General features: G+C 43.5%; 1 protein-coding gene across 8 annotated transcripts in view; it reads left to right on the forward strand.

The window, feature by feature from the left end:
- LOC116987449 (gap junction gamma-1 protein-like) overlaps window positions 1–17,018 on the forward strand; it is a 99,406-nt gene that overhangs the window by 63,947 nt on the left and 18,441 nt on the right. For 2 of the 8 annotated variants that reach the window (XM_033043524.1, XM_033043552.1), the window contains 2 exons: window positions 5,684–5,750; window positions 11,259–11,377. The exons of 3 other annotated variants lie outside the window; for them this stretch is intronic. The gene's annotated coding sequence lies outside the window, so the exon portion shown is untranslated. The remainder of the gene's footprint in view (window positions 1–5,683; window positions 5,751–11,258; window positions 11,378–17,018) is intronic. 3 more of the 8 variants (XM_033043528.1, XM_033043546.1, XM_033043532.1) reach the window with 2 other exon arrangements.

The raw sequence follows: 17,018 nt of genomic DNA on the forward strand, positions 1-17,018 counted from the left end.
CTACTGTAATGCAGTGGAAAAGGTAAAATATCAATCAAGTTCAAGTTCACATTAATTGTCACATGCACCAATTAAGGTACAGTGAAATTTGAGTTACCATGCAGCCATACAATCAAAAAGAACACAATACACAATAGAATTTAATATAAACATCCACCACAGTGGAATCAACATTCTTCACTGTGATGGAAGGCAATACCGTTCAGTCAATCTTCCTCCTTTTTTCACCGTGGCCGTGGCCATGAAGTCGCCGCTACGGATGGCCCGATGTACAAGCCCTCTCGTCAGAATGATCAAAACTCCGATGTCGGGACGGATCAGAACACACACTCCACGTCTTGGAGTTCCCGAATCGGCCACTTTCTTTACCGGAGAACACGGCTTCACGATGTTATGGTCCGCTAGCCAGCGGTCGGATCACTTCTGGCGATCCCCGGCAAGGGATCGCCCCGCTCCGCTCTGCTGCTGAAGCTCTGGGCCGGTCTCTGAGAAAGACCGCACCAATCCAGTTGTTAGTCCGCGAGGGGGACGAAGATGTGACAAAGAGAAAAGTTGCATCTCCGTCGAGGTAAGTGACTGATAACGGTCCCACCCCCTCCCACACTAAAACATGCATTTAGACATACTAAAAAACAAAAAAAGTAGAAAGTGCGAACATGCTGCTGGCGAGGCTGCCGCTGATGAAAATCTTTGTCGATAAAAATATTTCATGTGATTTCATTGTAAACTAAAAACGTACTGAATCTATTCCAAAAACACATGATCATCCAGAGAAATGTCAATTCTCATCCAAATCTAATCACAATAGCATGTGATCATGTTTTCAGGAAAACTATTTTACTACCCTTATCACACAGGATGAGAATTTGGAATCATCACACTTTCTAGATTATATATTTAAGAAACTTGAAACAGTCTCAGAGGCCCCTATACCCTTCAACAAAGTTAATGTTGACAAAATATTAGTACTTTTCCATTTATCTAATTTTTGGCCTTGGGATTTGGTCCTTCATCAAGGCAATTTAATCAGTAACATTCAACAAAGCCAGATTGAAGCATTGGCTCAAAACAGTATAATTGATTTCAAGCCAGAGTAATCATTTATATTATGAAATTGTGAATGGACAATATTCTGTTGAAATCCATTGGTAGGAAAATTGTTGGAGAAGATTTTTACAGACAGGTTTTACTGCATTTGGAAAAGCGTAAACTCATCAAGGAAGGACAGCATGGGTTTGTGAGGAGGAGGCCCCCCTCTCACAAATTTGATTGCCTTTTTGAAGGAGTATAGGTGAATGTAAGGAGATTGTCAGAACATTAAAAAGCAGGATCTCTTGAGTAGTAATCTTTGCATTATTTCCAGTGTCAATTGCTAGTGAGGTTAGGAAGAGGAGGATGGGGCTGAAGAATTTGTGGCTGAGGAGCTGGTTCAGAAGGAAAATATTCAAATTATTAGACCATTGGAATCACTTTTCAGGATAGTTGACCCGTACAAAAGATATGAGTTGCACCTGAACTGGAGTGGTACCGATATGCTGGTGGAGAGATTTACGAGAGACACTCGGGAGGGTTTAAGGCAATCTGACAGAGTGGATGGGGAGGGGAGTGGGAAGGTTAGTAGTGGGATCCAAAGTAGTATTGTGGCAGATAAGAAACTCCAGGGAAATATTGATTACAACAACCAAACCTGACAGGGTGGAGGTGGGGAGTGTGGTAGTGGTACCTGTAGTGGGATTCAAAGTAGTATTGTGGCAGATAAGAAAGTTGAGGATAATACTGATTACAGTGAGCGGGTCTAATAGGCTAAACTGCATTAATTTTACTGCAAAACGTTTGACAAGTAAGAATATACCGTACTTGGTAATATTATCTTGCAGAATCTCTTTAAATTCTTGTTTATTTTATCTGCCAAATCTATCTCATGTCCCCTCTCTGCCCTGAATATTCTCTCTAGAGTACTCCGGCAGTCCCTATACTTCTCTAGGGATTCACTCAATCCCAGTTGCCTATATGGACATATGTCCTTGTTTGTTACCTTGGCTAGAGCAAGGTTTATTATTCCTGCCAGCCTTACCCTTTACTCGAATAGGAACATACTGGCCATGGACTCCTGTTATCTCTCTTTTGAAAGAGATATGCGAGGCACATTTTTGTACACAGTGTGCTGCCTGCAACACACTACCAGGAGTGGTGATGGATACAAATACAATAGTGACGTTTACGAGGCATTTAGATAGACACGTAGATATACAAGGAATGGAGGGATATTGATCACATGCAGGCAGAGGGGAATAGTTAAACTTGGCATTTTGTTTGGTACGCACATTGTGAGCCGAAGAGTCTGTTCCTACACTATTCTATGTTCTTAAATGCCTCCCATTTACCAGATGTGCTGTTACCTGTAAACAGACTCCCCCAATCAACTTTTGAAAGTTCCTGTATAATAGCAGCAAATTTGGCTTTGTTCCAAGTTAATACTTTTAATTCTTCAACTTTTAGATCAGTCCTATCCTTTTCCATAACTATTTAAAAACTAATAGGAATAGTCTTTAAACTTTAGAGATACAGTGGGGAAACAGGCATTTCAGATACTGAGTTCGTGCCGACCAGCAAGTACCTCGTATACTAGCAATATTGTGCACACTAGGGATGATTTAGAGGTCAATTAACCTACAAACCTGTACGTCTGTAAATCCCACTCCATCCAAACCCATAACACTATGGCACTCCAAGTAGATGTTGGAAAGTTAAAAACCTGCACTATTACAGCCTTATTATTCTTGCAGTTATCTGACCTCCCTACATATTTATTCCTCTAATTCCTGATTGAGAGACTTTATAATACACTTCCATCAAAATGATCATTTCCTTATTTCTCAGTTCCACTGGACAATCCCCCAGGAAGTATCACTGTGATCATAATCATAATCATAATAGTACTTTATTAGCCAAGTATGTTTTGCAACATACGAGGAATTTGATTTGTCATACAGTCATACCAATAAAGAGCAATAAGACACTCAAATAAATTTTTAACGGACATCCACCACAGCGATTCCCACATTCCTCACTGTGATGGAAGGCAAAAAAAGTTCAATCTCCTTCCCTTCTTTGTTCTCCTGCGGTCAGGACACTTGAACGTTCTGTTGTCGGGACGATCTTGCCTCCCGCAGCAGGCGGTCAAGCCCTCCGCATGGGGGCGATCAGGCTTCCGCATTGGGGGGATCTCGGCTCTCCCACGCCGGTGAATCGTACCCCAGGTCAGGGCTAGTCGAACATCTTATGACTTTGGAGCTTCCCGACATCAGTCTCTACCCGAGGCTGCGACCTCCTCGATGTTGATGTTCTCCCTAATCAAAAACGCAAAACACAATCCCCTCTAACCTATACTTCTATCCCAGGTAGTCAAGTCAAGTTGAGTTTATTGTCAATTACATAAGTAAGTTGAGGTACAAGTGTGATGAAAATCTTGCTTACTGCAGCAGCATCATGGGCACTTAGATGCAGACAAAGGATAACATGTAAATTATACATTACAGCAAAAAGATAAAGAATTTGCAAAAACAAGACATCAGTGCAGGAGAAAAGACACAGACTGTCTAATCCCTCATAACTCAAACCTTCCAGACCTAATAACATTGTCATACATCTTTTTTGCACCCTTTCCAGTTCACATCCTTCCTCTAGCAGAGTAACCAGTACTACACAGTACTCGAAATATGGCCTTACCAATGTTTTGTATCGCTGTAAATCCTGTACTTAATACCCTGACTGATGAAGGCATGTACAGTGCATTCAGAAAGTATTCAGACCCCTTCACTTTTTCCAGATTTTGTTACGTTTCTAAAATTGATTAAATTCTTTTTTTTTATCAGCAATCTACACACAATAGCCCACAATAAAAAGGTGAAAACAGGTGTTTAGATATTTTTGCAAAATAATTAAAAATAAATAACTGAAATATCACATTTACATGAGTATTCAGACCCTTTACTCAGTGCTTTATTGAGGCACCTTTGGCAGTGATTACAACCTCAAGTCTTCTTGGGTATCACGCTACAAGCTTGGCACACCTGTATTTGGGTAATTTATCCCATCCTTCTCTGCAGATCCTCTCAAGCTCTGTCAGGTTGGATGGGGAGTGTCGATGCACAGCTATTTTCAGATCCCTCCAGAGATGTTCGATCGGGTTCAAGTCCGGGCTCTGGCCGGGCCACTTACGGACATTCACAGACTTGTCACAAAGCCACTCTTGCGTTGTCTTGGACGTGAGCTTTAGGTCGTTATCCTGTTGGAAGGTGAACGTCTGCCCCAGTCCGAGGTCCTGAACGCTCTGGAGCAGGTTTTCATCAAGGATCTCTCTATACTTTGCTCCGTTCATCTTTACCTCGATCCTGACTGGTCTCCCAGTTCCTACCGCTGAAAAACATCCCTACAGCATGATGCTGCCACCACAATGCTTCACCGTAGATATGGTATTGGCCAGGTGATGAGCGGTGCCTGGTTTCCTCCAGACGTGACACTTGGCATTCAGGCCAAAGAGTTCAATCTTGGTTTCATCAGGCCAGGGAATCTTGTTTAGGTGCCTTTTGGCAAACTCCAAGCGGGCTGTCATGTGCCTTTAACTGAGGAGTGGCTTCTTTCTGGCCACTCTACAATAAAGGCCTGATTGGTGGAATGCTGCAGATATAGTTGTGCTTCTGGAAGTTTCTCCCATCTCCACAGAGGAACTCTGGAGCTCTGTCAGAGTGACCATCGGGTTCTTGGTCACCTCCCTGAATATGTTAGTAAGTCTCTATCCTAAGGCCCTTCTCCCCCGATTGCTCAGTTTGGCCAGGCTCTATGAAGAGTCCTGGTGGTTTCAAAGTTCTATTTAAGAATGACGGAGGCCACTGTGCTCTTCGGGACCTGCAATGCTCAAAAAAATGTTTTCCCCAGATCTGTGTCTCAACACAATCCTGTCTCGGAGGTCTACAGACAATTTCTTCGTCTTCATGGCTTGTTTTTTGCTCTGACATGCACTGTCAACGGTGGGACCTTATATAGACAAGTGTGTGCCTTTCCAAATCATGTACAATCAATTTAATTTACCACTTGTAGACTCCTATCAAGTTGTAGAAACATCTCAAGGATAATCAATGGAAACACGATGCACCAAAGCTCAATTTTGAGTCACAGCAAAGGGTCTTACGTAAATGTGATATTTCAGTTATTTATTTTTAATTATTTTGCAATAATTACTAAACACCTGTTTTCGCTTTTATATTATGAGGTATTGTGCGTAGATTGATGATTTAAAAAAATGACTGTAACCAATTTTAGAATAAGGCTGTAATGTAACAAAATGTGGAAAATGTGACGGGGTCTGAATACTTTCTCAATGCACTGTATGCAAAATGCTTTCTTCATCTCTCTGATTCCCCCTTATCATTCTCACTGCTGTCATTTGGGTAGGAGATATAGACGGCCTGAAGATCTATCCCACCAGGTTCAGGAACAGCTGTTTTTTCATGCAATTGAAATCTTCCCTTTGCACGAAATGTGATAATGACCATTCTAGATCATTTTATATCATTCCAGAAGTTAAAATAGACACTTGCAAACATGGTTTGTATCAATTACACAATTTTCACAATATGATGCCATCATTCTCTGACTAATGTTGAGTATTGGTTTCTTTCAGCACACCTGTCTTATCATTGGTCACTACTGGGACTAGATCCTCCACTTAGCATATCATCCAGGAACAGGTATTTATTTATATAGCCATCAAGTTCTTGAAACAACCCGCTCAAACCTAATCCCACTTCAGTAAAGGAACACTAACAGACCACCTCTTCTACTGTCAGGCAAACACTTGCTTTGGGGGTATGATATATGCCTGATACTATGCACAGCATGTTAACAAGGCTGAAGTATAAGTAAGTAAGTTTATTGGCCAAGTATTCACATACAAGGAATTTGCCTTGGTGCTCCACCCACAAGTAACAACATAACATACAGTGACAGTTACGAATGACTCAGAAAACACTAAACATTAATAATAATAAAACATTAATGATAAAACACCATTGATCAAGCATGTGAACCAACAAAATACCAGATCAAAGGGAGGCTACAGATTTTTGGCTGGTGAGTAGAGCAACTACTCGTGGATAAAAACTTTTTATGTCTGGCTGTGGCAGCTTTGACAATCCGGAGTCGCCTTCCAGATGGAAGTGATTCAAAGAGTTTGTGACCAGGGTGAGTGGGGTCAGAGATGATCTTACCCGCTCGCTTCCTGGCCCTTGCAGTGTACAGTTCATTAATGGAGGGAAGGTTGCAGCCAATAACCTTCTCTGCTGATCAGATGATTCGCTGCAGCCTCCAGGTGTCGTGCTTGGTGGCTGAGCTAAACCAGACCATGAATGGAGAAGGTGAGAACAGACTCTACGATGGCCGTAGTCTGTTCTCACCGATGAGAACAGATTCTACGATGGTAGAATTGGACCATCGTTGCCTGTGGCAGGTTGTGCTTCCTCAGCTGCCGTAGGAAGTACATCCTCTATTGTGCCTTTTTGACTGTGGAGTCGATGGTAGCCCCCCACTTAAGGTCCTTGGAGATGATGGTTCCCAGGAACTTAAAAGACTCCACAGATGTGACTGTGGTGTTGTTGATGGTGAGTGGGGTGAGGGGAGGGGAGGGGGAGCTCTCCTAAAGTCTACAATCAATTCCACTGTCTTAAGAGCGTTGAGCTCTAGGTTGTTGCGACGGCACCAGGATGCCAGCTGTGACACTTCCTGTCTGTAGGCAGATTTCTCCCAATCCTGGATCAGTCCAATCAGGGTTGTGTCGTCCGCAAACTTGAGAAGCTTGACAGCGGAGTCAGTGGAGGTGCAGTCGTTGGTGTAGAGGAGAGGAGAGAGTACGCAGCCTTGCGGTGCTCCTATGCTGAGTGTTTGCGGGTCTGAGATGTGCTTTTCCAGCCTCACATGCTGCTTCCTGTCTGTCAGGAAGCTGGTGATCCACCGACAGAGGGGTTCAGGCACATTCAACTCGGAAAGTTTGAAGTGTAGTAGCTCTGGCACAATGGCACAAGTATAATATTAAGGGTGCTTGAACAACTGGATCATATGCTAAGTGGAGGATCTAGTCCCAGTAGTGACCAACGATAAGGCAGGTGTGTTGAAAGAAACCAATACTTGACATTAGTCAGAGAATTATGGCATCATATTGAGAAAATTGTGTAATTGACACGAAGATAACCATGTTTGAAAGTGTCTGTTTTAACTTTTGGATTGATATGAAATGATCCAGAATGGTCGTTATCATATTTTGTGCACAAGGACAGTTTCAATGGCATGAACACTGGAGGGAAAGCTGACAGTTTTACAACTTTCTAAACTTGCTTGCAGATTTGTACTTCCTTTCCCCCATTCATTCATTTTACGGTGGTTGCGTCCAGCACCTATAACATTTGTTAGAAACGCCTCACATCTGTTAACGCCATTCGAGATTTATGATTGTTAACTGGCTTTCTTTCTCTGCGCTACAGCAAGAAAGAATAAAACATTATTTGACTTTGCTTTTTTTAAACTTATTTGGGTTGGCCTTGTAAAGTTGGTGGTTATACGTTTTATATAATTTTATATAATTTACATAATTTTTACTATATATTGGCCATCATTGAAGTCACTATATATTGTGCATCACTGAAGCTACATTTGGGGACGAATTACAGTATATCAAGGAACTGAAGGAAATTTATAAAGTGTAAAATGAATAATGCCTCTGGCAAACAGAGCAAAAACTGTATTGTAATCAGAAAATGTAAGATTTATATAATGGGCATTACCACTGGATGGCATATTAAGTGCACACTGAATGCACTTAATTTGAACATTTGATAATCTAGCTTTTCTTAAGAGAGCAAGTTCACTGTACACTGAATACAATGCACTCACTCTCTTAAGAAGAGCTGAAAAAATATCTGAACAGGGTCAAATGTTTAAATGTCACAGTAAGTAGGGAAAATGTTAACTTTATAACACAAAGGCTAATAATTTATGTAATATTTAGATACTACCCATTTGGAGAAAAAAGAGAAATATTAAAACTTAATAAACTTTTTGAAATTTCACGTAATTATTTTTTCAATAAGGAAGTTAAACAAATGGGAAGACATACATGATAGAACAGGTTATACATTGATTATTGGCAGAGATGAAGAAAATTAAAAAAACTACAGATTCTGGATATCTGGAACAAAACAAAAAATGTTTGAAACACTAACAAGGTCAAGCAGCATCCATGGAAAGAGAAACGATTAATGCTTGAGTTTTTGGAACCCTTTGTTACAGCTGAGAAAGAGAGATAAAGTAATTTTTCAGTAGGAGCAAAGATGGGGAAGGAATGGTTGGAACAAAAGGCATATTTGTTAGAGTGAGTCCAAATGGGTAAATATGAGTAGTTACTTGCACATTAAGATTATTTGTCTGTAAAATATCATTCAAATTTGTGGGACAGGCCTAGCAGATTAGATTATATGACTAGAAAGGAGACACAAAAGACTTCTGATGCTGGAAACGAGCAAAAACAAAGAGCTGGAGGAACTCTGTGGGTCAGGTAGCATCTGTGAAGGCAAATAAGTTGTGGACATTTCAGGTCAGGACACTGTATTAGGACTGAGATTAATTGAGGGAAGATAGCCAGTATAAAAAGGTGAAAGGTAAAAATTAGGCTGTAGGTACCAGGTGAAGAGGGCGATGATGGGTATCTGAACTTTATTTTTAATGACTAGAAGATTTACAATTATTGTGATAGAACATTAAAACTGTGCCGTCTTGCCACCTTTGTTTTCCATTTATTAACATACCTTACTGACCATGAAAGTTAATTGAGGCATCATCTGAGCTGCTAGTACTTTACCACAGTTTCTAAGCAAATTTTTTTTTTTACCACGTGCTATTAATTTGGCCTTGGCTAATCACTGACACTTCAATTTAAAAATGATCCTTTTCTAGACATCAAATAACTTTTGATTAATGTCTGCAGTTACACCTTAGAATCTCTTAACTGGTTCGTGCACAATTGACTTTATTTACACAGTCTGTGTCAAGGTTGGTGTTTTATTCAATTTGATTTAGAGTCAGTGCTTGGAATTACAACTTTTTGTGTTTAATAACTTTGTGTAAATTTTTAAACAAAACTTACGTCTCCAACCATAAATTTGACATCTTCAAAATATATATTTAATTGTCTGTAAAATACATTTTAGACCCCTTGTTAATCATTTTGGCAAAAACCAAGGTCAGAATTTTAGTTTACACGTGTTAATGTTACATTTCATATAAATCAACTAAAGATTTTTTTTAAATCCTTGAAACTTTACGATAAAGTTGAAGTAAAATAAATTGCCTTCCTGAGTTAACAAAATAATTTTAGTGTATCAGTTATGAAAAGATAATTTAAATTGATTTTCTCCTAAATGACTTGTTACAAAATGAAAAAGCTTTTCAATAAAATGTGGCCTTTTCAGTGGAATTGTTTCCCTGATTGTAACCCTGCAATTCATTATGAGAAATGGGGCAAAGTAGAGGAGTTAAAATATGAGAGAGTACTTTACCTTTCTGTGTAGAAATCATGTCTAGGTCCACTTTAGCTATATCGAGGATGTTAACACAGTGGTTACATTACTCGACAAGAAGCCAAGTTCAAAATAACAACTAGTTTTAATATCAATATCCATGAAACTACTGTATTAGATTTGATTAAAAAACCCCATCTTGTTTACAGGTGCACAACCTTTTATCCGAAAGCCTTGGGACCAGACACTGGTCGGATTTCGGAATTTTTCGGATTTCCGAATGGAAGATTTTTAGCGTAGATTAGGTAGGTAGCGCGGGCGGCTTGAAAAGTCTGGAGCGGCTGCCTCCTCCCCGGAGACCGGGGAATCATTGCATAAATGTTAGTCAGTTAGTTTGGAGGGATTTTATGTGGTGGGGGGGGTGAAGGGGGTAAACTTTAATTCTTAGTCCCCTACCTGGTCGGAGAGGCGGGGAGCGGGCAATGCCTTACCGGGTCGCCGTGCAGTAAGTTACGGAGTGCTGTGGCTGCCGACTCCCAACATCGCGGAGCTGGGGGCTGCGGGCGTCCGGCCGCGGTTGGAGCTCCGACCCCGGCAACTCTACCCCTGGCTGCGCGGCGCTCCAAATCCAGCGCGGCCCGCGGCCGGACGCCCGCAGCCCCAGCGCCGCGATGTTGGTAGTCGGCGGCGTCGCAGCGCTGGGATACCAGCGGGGAGCGGGCAATGCCTTACCAGGTCGCCGTGCGGTAAGCTCCGGAGCGCTGTGGCCGCCGACACACAACATGTCGGCGGCCACAGCGGTGCTGGGGCTGCGGGCGTCCGGCCGCGGGCCGCGCTGGATTTGGAGCGCCGCGCAGCCAGGGGTAGAGTTGCTGGGCTCGGAGCTACAACCGGCGCCGCCCGCGGCCGGACGCCCGCAGCCCCAGCTGGGAGTCGGCGGCCACAGCGCTCCGGAGCTTACTGCACGGCGACCCGGTAAGGCATTGACCGCTCCCCGCCTCTCCGACCAGGTAGGGGACTAAGAATTAAAGTTTCCCCCTTCACATAAAAGCCCTCCAAACTAACTGACTAACATTTAAGCAATGATTTACAGATGTTTAAGTGTCTCCCCGGTCTCCGGGGTGGAGGCAGCCGCTACAGACCTGGGTTGACCGTGGGTCGTTTCGGGTCAAGTTTGGCGCCAAACGCGAGCTTTGGTGTGCAGACGACATCCTGGAAAAATTGGCCGGTTTTCGGAGTTTTTCGGTTTCCGGAACTCCGGATAAAAGGTTGTGCACCTGTATTTGTATCCTTCAGGGAAAGAAATCTGTCACACTTACTCGGTCTGGTCTATGTGTGACTCCCACTCATCAATTTATTTCTATTTTAAAGTTCTGCAAGCGCAATCGAGTTTAGAGGCTAGGTTTTGCTGTGCTGTATAGCTATACTCTGCTGTATAGCTCGCAAAAACATTGATAGATTTTGTAGGCCTCAATATTTCACAAAAATTAAATTAACATGAATGTTGGATGGAATTAATATATTTAGATTTGCCTGGAAATTCACACAATTTGCAAACTCCAAATGGACAGAAATGTGCCTTCTTCCAACGAATGTACTTGATTTCCAGTCCTTGAATTCCCGATAAAATATCTTTCAACAAATTACAGCTTGGGTGTTGAAGGATTGTGAACTTCTCTTATGTCACTTCAGGTGCCCTTGGAAGCATCAATAGGCCTGGAGCACCCACTTTGATGTACGTCTTATTGACTGGCTCAGCCAAGGACTCTGCCCAAGTGTTCAATGGTTCCTTTATTATTACATGTACCAAGGTACAGTGAAATTCTTTATCTGCATACAGGTCAGAAGATTATTGGCATACATAAGTATAATAAGTACATAATACATAGAAACTGTAGATCAATCACTATTGCTGATTTGATCCATGTCTGGTTTTGCTATGTAGGACCCGATCCCTAATCCATGTTGGGTTTCCACCGTGCCATCCTGTGGAATGTAAGCAACCATACTTTCAGTTTGAGCTATGACTTTGAGCCTACAATACCTGCTGCTATGGTCTCTGTATGTATTCTTATTAAAGTACTTATTATGAAGTTCTATGACTCAGTGTCAACAGTACTTTACACATGGTGTCAGAAGTGAACTTTGGGTCGACTTCGGCTGCTATTTTACGAGTTTTTTACACTCTCAGAGATGGCTGAAGCCTTCCGAAAGCCGGAACCTCTAGTCTTTGACAGCAAAATTGGCGCCTCTTCGAACGACAGTATAATGTCTTCATTGCTGCATCTCACTAGGATAAGCTGGCTGCGGTCCGTGCTAACGTGCTCCTCAACCTCACAGGAGATCAAGCTTACGAACGCGCACAACAGTTTGTGTATGCAGACAAAATAACTCATCAACCTGTCGATGGTGCAGCTGCGGTCGTTACCCCTGCTGAATCACCCGACCACCCGGAATGTCTCAAAAAAAAGTTTCGACAGCTGTGTGACCCTCAAGCCAATCCTCTCATTGAGCGGGCTGTCCGCAGCGCTAAGGCGGTCATGGAGAAGTCCAGCAGAACCGGGTCTGACGTATTTTTCGATCTCCGCAATATTTCACGCGATCCCACACTCGGTTCGCCGGCTCAGCCACTAATGTCCAGACAGACCCGAACCACCCTTCCCTTCTTAAAACACCTGCTTCAGCCACAAGTCTACGAGCCCCAGGTAGTTCAGGCACAGTTGCAACATAAAAGACTGACGCAAAAGGCATATTATGACCGTTCCAGTTGCCCATTCCAACCGTTGACTGTCAGACTATCTGACTACAGACCCAAAAAGGATATGACCGCATGAGCACAGTCAAAGAGGTGTGCCGGAGCCAAGGTCCTATTTGATTCAATCAGATGGAGGTCTCTACAGACGTAACCAAAGACATATTCTACCGGTGAACGAGCCGGTGCCATCGCAGCAAGTTTGATACGATTGTGCAGATGACCCGGTGGCATGCTATGGACAGAGGATGGATACGATTGTTTAAACGATGGACATGTGACAGCTGACCATAAACGGTCCTGGGATCAGGACTGTCTCTACACCTGAGAAAGAGCCTCCAGTGGGGCAGGTGCTGATGGTAAAATCTCCCGTGAGACCCGTGGAGAAGTCCCCCGTGAAACCTGTGCTGGTTGAGTCATCGCCTGCTAAGAAATTCCCTGTGAAGGTTGTACCTACAGCGGCATCACCTGTAAGGACTGCTGCTGAGGGGCTGTACCGAATACGTGCAGGACGGGTCTGCAAGCCTGTGATAAGATACAAAGGCTAGAGGCAGATCCTGGACTCTAGCTAGCTACAACTGACATTACTCGTATTGCATCCTCCGCCACTTCGCTGTAGATGAAATTTAACTTTATATCCATATATATTATGTCTTTGCATGCTTTGTATTTAACCCATGGGCAAAAGCCTAAGAAGGAGGATGTAGATCAAGCACTATTGCTGATTTGATCCATGTCTGGTTTTGCTATTTAGGATCCGATCCTGAATCCATGTCGGGTTTTCACCGTGCCATCCTGTGGCATGTAAGCAACCATACTTTCAGTTTGAGCTACGATATTGAGCCGACAGTACCTGTTGCTATGGTCTCTGCATATATTCTTATTAAAGTACTTATTACGAAGTTCTATGACTCAGTGTAAACAGTACTTTACACAGAAACATCCCACTGAGTCTTTATGCAAGAGTTGCAGGTTTTGGTGCCATTTCACAGTCCCAACTGCAGCTGGTCATAAAGGCCTGTTGTAACTACTACCTCCATCTGGTTGTCGTGTGAACCGTTGTCCCTCTCCTTGCTTGGCCATCTTCAACCTTTGTGCCCCGGGGAGAACCATCCTTTGAGAGAACACAAAGGTGGCCGATTAGGAAAAGGGGAGATGCAACGAGACCTGGGTGTCATGGTGCACCAGTCATTGAAAGTAGGCATGCAGGTGCAGCAGGCAGTGAAGAAAGCAAATGGTATGTTAGCATTCATAGCAAAAGGATTTGAGTATAAGAGCAGGGATGTTCTACTGCAGTTGTACAGGGTCTTGGTGAGACCACACCTGGAGTATTGCGTACAGTTTTGGTCTCCTAATCTGAGGAAAGACATTCTTGCCGTAAAAGGAATACAGAGAAGGTTCACCAGACTGATTCCTGGGATGGCAGGATTTTCATATGAAGAAAGACTGGATAGACTCGACTTGTACACGCTAGAATTTAGAAGATTGAGGGGGGATCTTATAGAAACTTACAAAATTCTTAAGGGGTTGGACAGGAAGATTATTCCCGATGTTGGGGAAGTCCAGAACTAGGGGTCACAGTTTAAGGATAAGAGGGAAGTCTTTTAGGACCGAGATGAGAAAATCATTTTTCACACAGAGTGGTGAATCTGTGGAATTCTTTGCCACAGAAGGTCATCCCCACCAAGCTCACCACCAAACTCCACCAGCTAGGCCTCAACTCACCGATATGCGCTAGGATCTTGAACTTTCTCACGGAGTGACCTCAGGCAGTGAGACTGGGCCCGCACCTGTCCTCCACCATCACCCTGAGCACCGGCACACCACAGGGTTGTGTACTAAGCCCCTTGCTCTACTCCCTCTTCACTCAAGACTGTGTCCCTGCATTCGACACCAACACCATCGTGAAGTTTGCAGACGACACAACAGTGATTGGGCTGATCACCAACGGTGGTGAAACAAACTACAGAGCGGAGGTGCAGAACCTGGCGGACTGGTGCGCCAATAACAACTTGGCACTAAACACCTCCAAGACCAAGGAGCTGATTATTGACTTCAGGAGGTCCCATTATGGAGAATACGCCCCAATCTCCATTTACGGGGAAAGTGTGGAGAGAGTGTCCAGCTTTAAGTTTCTGGGCACTCACTTTTCAGAAGACCTCACATGGTCCACGAACACCGCCGCGCTGGTCAAGAAGGCACAGCAACGACTGTTCTTCCTGAGGACATTAAAAAAGACAGGTCTGCCCCAACAGCTGCTGACAACGTTCTACCGCTGCACCACAGAGAGCATACTAACGTATGGCATCTCTGTGTGGTATCTCAGCTGCACGGAGGCGGAGAGGAGAGCTCTTCAGCGCGTCGTCAACAGAGCGCAGCGGATCATCGGGACAGAGCTACCAGCCTTGGAGGGCATCTACCACACGCGGTGCCTCAGGAAGGCCCTCAGCATCCATAAGGACTCATCACACCCCTGCCACGGTCTGTTTCAACTACTTCCCTCCGGCAGACGTTACAAGGCCTTCTACGCCCGAACCTCCAGACTCAGGAACATAGAAACATAGAAACATAGAAAGTAGGTGCGAGAGTAGACCACCAGGTCCGTCGAGCCCGCACCGCCATTCGCTCATGGCTGAACACTAAACAGACGCACTTACCCACAAACAGTAGACACAAGACACAGAACACAAGACACTACCCTCCCCTTTATACCGCTATCACCCCTCTCCACCCCAAGAACCTCGCGATCTCCTGGGGGAGGCAAAAAACCGGATAAAAACCCAGGTCCAATTCGGGAAAAAAATCCGGGAAATTCCTCTCCGACCCCAATCCAGGCGATCGACACTTGTCCAGGAGATCACTCAGGTCTTACTATACTAACCATACCTAGGTCCATATCCCTGCCCTCTCCCCGTAGCCCCTTATCCCCTTGGCAGCTAAAAAACCATCTATTTTAGTCTTAAATATATTTAAAGTTTCTGCTTCCACTGCTCCCTGGGGCAGTGAATTCCATAAATTAACCACCCTCTGGGTGAAGAAGTTCTTCCTCATCTCAGTTTTAAAAGAGCCCCCCCTTATTCTGCAACTATGTCCCCTAGTTCTAGTTTCCCCGATCATTGGGAACATCCTCGGTGCATCCACCCGATCAAGGCCCCTCACGATCTTATATGTTTCAATGAGATCGCCTCTCATTCTTCTAAACTCCAAAGAGTAGAGTTCCAGCCTACTTAACCTTTCCTCATATGTCAATCCCCTCATTGCAGGAATTAATCTTGTAAACCTTCGCTGCACTGCCTCCAGGGCTAGTACATCCTTTCTTAAGTATGGACCCCAGAACTGTACACAGTATTCCAAATGTGGTCTCACTAATACTGTGTACAGCTGCAGCAAGACCTCCGTGTTTTTATACTCAATCCCCCTAGCAATAAAGGCCAAAACTCCATTGGCCTTCCTGATTGCTTGCTGCACCTGCATACTAACTTTTAGTGATTCATGTACTAATACCCCTAGATCCCTTTGCGTTGCATTACAACGCAGCTCCTCCTCATTTAGAAAATAACTTGCCCTATCATTTTTTTTCCCAAAGTGAATGACTTCACATTTATTAGTATTAAATTTCATCTGCCAAGTTGTTGCCCACTCACCTAGCTTATCTATATCCTTTTGCAGACTCTTCCTATCCTCCTCATCCCCTACTTTTCCTCCCATTTTTGTATCGTCCGCAAATTTTGATATATTACACTTGGTTCCCTCCTCCAAATCATTTATATAAATTGTGAACAACTGGGGTCCCAGCACCGACCCTTGCGGAACCCCGCTAGTTACCGGTTGCCATCCCGAGTATGAACCATTTATCCCCACTCTCTGCTTCCTATTTGTTAGCCAATCCTCTACCCATGCTAATATATTACCCCCAATCCCATAATTTTTTATTTTTAGCAATAGTCTCTTATGTGGCACCTTGTCAAAAGCCTTTTGGAAGTCCAAGTATACCACATCCACCGGTTCCCCTTTATCCACCCGGGTTGTTACTTCCTCAAAGAATTCGAGCAGATTCGTTAAACAGGACTTCCCCTTCACAAAACCATGCTGGTTCTGTCCGATGAAGTCATGTTTATCCAAGTGCCCCGTTAGTGTTTCTTTAATAATTGTCTCTAACATTTTACCCACCACCGATGTTAGACTAACCGGTCTATAGTTACCCGCCTTCTGTTTACTTCCTTTTTTAAATATAGGTGTTACATTGGCCATTTTCCAATCCACTGGGACCGTTCCTGCCTCCAGGGAGTTTTGGAAAATTATCACCAATGCATCCACAATCCCCACCGCTATCTCCCTCAAGACCCTTGGATGTAATCCATCAGGCCCAGGGGATTTATCCTCCTTCAGTCTCATTAATTTCCCTAATACCACCTCCTTGGTGATCTTAATAGTATTTAGCTCCGCCATTCCTACCGCCCCCTGTTTATCCAGCGTTGGAATATTTTTTGTGTCTTCTATGGTGAAGACTGATACAAAATACTCGTTTAATGCCTTTGCCATTTCCATGTTCCCCACCAACAACTCTCCAGTCTCACCCTCCAATGGACCAACGTTCACCTTAGCCACCCTTTTTCTTTTTATATAGCTATAAAAACTCTTACTATTAGTTTTTATGTTGTTCGCTAAATTCCTTTCATAGTCTATTTTCCCCGTCTTAA

The sequence above is a fragment of the Amblyraja radiata genome, chromosome 2 (assembly GCF_010909765.2).
Source record: "Amblyraja radiata isolate CabotCenter1 chromosome 2, sAmbRad1.1.pri, whole genome shotgun sequence".
NCBI classification, from domain to species: domain Eukaryota; kingdom Metazoa; phylum Chordata; class Chondrichthyes; order Rajiformes; family Rajidae; genus Amblyraja; species Amblyraja radiata.